Source organism: Coenobita brevimanus, chromosome 26 (genome assembly GCF_032717465.1).
Source record: "Coenobita brevimanus isolate Jiangsu-jjx chromosome 26, ASM3271746v2, whole genome shotgun sequence".
Lineage (NCBI taxonomy): Eukaryota > Metazoa > Arthropoda > Malacostraca > Decapoda > Coenobitidae > Coenobita > Coenobita brevimanus.
The window spans coordinates 5,974,917-5,977,460 of NC_136979.1; positions in this window are offsets into that span (position 1 = coordinate 5,974,917).

The following is a 2,544-nucleotide window of genomic DNA, read 5'->3' on the forward strand; positions in this document are numbered from 1 at the left end:
GGGTGAAAGTGGGTAGGGGTTAGGGAGGAGGTAGGGTGAGCGAGAAGGGACAAGGGTGGGGGAGTAGGGGTAGGGTTGAGGGACAGGGGTTGGGGTGAGGGAGAGAGGGTAGGGGTGAGGGAGAGAGGAGATGGGCGAGGGAGAGGGCGTAGGGGTGAGGGAGAGGGGGTAGGGGTGAGGGAGAGAGTGTAGGGTTGAGGGAGAGGGGGTAGGGGCGAGGGACAGGGGTAAGGTGAGGGAGAGGGAGTATGGGTGAGGAAGATGGGGTAGGGATGAGGGACAGGGGCTAGGGTTGACGGACACGGGATAGGGGTGAGGGACAGGGGGTACGGGTGACGGAGAGGGGGTAAGGGTGTCGGAGGGGGATAGGGGTGAGGGAGAGGGGGTAGGGATGAGGGAGAGGGGTAGGGGTGAGGGAGGGGTGTAGAAACATTATATCAGCCACTCAGTTGACTAGCAAGAAGCATAAGGTCCAGATTAACACCTCCAGCCAGAGATTGTCATTGTTTATTTTTTCTGACACAAGACGATTTTAATGTAGATAAGGGGAGACTTCTCGAACTGGAGGGGTTGGATGCAGCCTTCATTGACCCCTTCAGTATGAGAGGTCTTTGTAAGTTGAATATAATCTTGTGTAGGTTGCAAGAATAAAACTAAATAAGTAATTGCAAAAAGTGTGCATGTGAGGTGGAGCCAGGATTCTAGGAGCCTGAATGGTGAGTGAATGAGTATCGTTTCGTATCCTTTGTAAAATCTTCAATATGCTTCCCTGCGTTGGCTTTGGTGACCTAATGGCGGCTCTTCACGCTGCTTGATCTCTGACAGCCTCTTCTTGAGGTTACACTGTATGACCTCGTCCCAGGTCTTTTTCGGTCTGCCTCTCTCAACTCAACCCCCGACGTTCACCGATCTGTCATGCTGTCGATTAGTTATCCCATATTTATTTTCCTTGCTTCGTAGACCCTACCTCATCTCACCTGTGGTTAGGAAAAAGAAGCGGGATGATGATGATGACAATGATGATGATGATGATGATGATGAGTCATTCTAGGAAGGGATTAATACTATACTTTGCCAGTCACTAGAAAAGGAGGAACATTCGAAGGGGCAAACTCTGGGAGATGTGAAGTAACAAATCTCTCTCTCTCTCTCTCTCTCTCTCTCTCTCTCTCTCTGCATTAAGACAACAACAGATAAACCAAGACCACTTCAAGTCCATTAAGACAGCTTCAGACTCATCCAAGAAACTTCAGATCAACTTTAATCTGTTTTTATCTCTCAGGTTCAATTTCAGCCATATGTAAACCCGGATACTTCAGTGCAGACCTAATTCAGATAGTTTCGGTCCTTTCAGTGGCTTTCAGGTCACATCAGATACTAAGGCTGATTCAGTATATGTAGATCGATTCAGGTCTTTGGGAAATATCAGTCTTATCGATGCAGTGGTTTTTGAGAGAAGAAAAAGGAAAAAAAAAGGCTTTGACAAGTTCCTAGCGACTGACTTGGTTCTTGGCAATCTTTTCTTCTTTCTTTCTTTTATTTTTTATTTTTGTTAGGTCTCAATCTTCCTCTTTAATATTACCACCCAGTACAACAGTCAGTTAATATCATACACGGAACCCAGTTAACACTACGGGATGAAGTGGGGTAAGGGGAAAACAGATTTGGTCCACCAGTCTGACCGGGCCGTGAATCGGACTAGGGGTCATCCAGTTCAGAGCTCAGTATGCAAACTACTGCGCCACCGCTTCCCTCTTCCTGCTCTTCTGTCCTTGTCTTCGATCCTTAGGCTATACTACTTTTATACTATTTTGGCCTAAAATTGCCTTCTTTCCATCTTGAATGCTGATTTGTAACATTAGATTAAAGCTAGATTGCAGTGCTAATCATAAAGAAGTGCTATGGGGAGGATGTAGGGCTGTAGTATTATCTTTCTCTGCCGCTGAGCCACGTAAAAAAAAAAAAAAATGCAAAAGGACGAGAATGTGGGCCAAGTTAAAGTGAAAAGAGTGTAGTAGCAAACAGCCTCGAAGGACAGGTAGGTATTTTTTTGTCTATTTTCCTATGTACTCGCCTAATACCTCGATTTAGGTGTTTGAGGTGTGGGTGGGATAAGTGACGAGGAGTGGGTGTTGTTGGACTGGGGTGGTGGTGGGTGATGGTGCAGGGGGGACTGGGTCGGTGGTTGCAACGGCCAGTTTTAATACAATCACCACATTAGAACAGAAGTGGGTTGAGTGGGTAGACAGGGCGAAGTGCAGGATGGGCGATAGTGAGGCTTTGCAGGTCGCCAGATAAGGTGCAAGTCCCAAATTTCTCTTTAAATATTCAATGTGGGGTGGAGCGGTGCAGAATAAATAAATAAAACGTAGGTAGACGCCGTAGCTTCAGTGTCCTAATATATATGTGGCCTTGATAAAGTTGTTAAAGTTTACGCGCGTGGAGCATCTCTTAAAAAAAAAAAAAAAAAAAAAAAAAAAAAAAAAGTGAATGACAGGCTGACAGCGCCGCATCAACACGTGCTCCCACATCTACAAAGGGTGG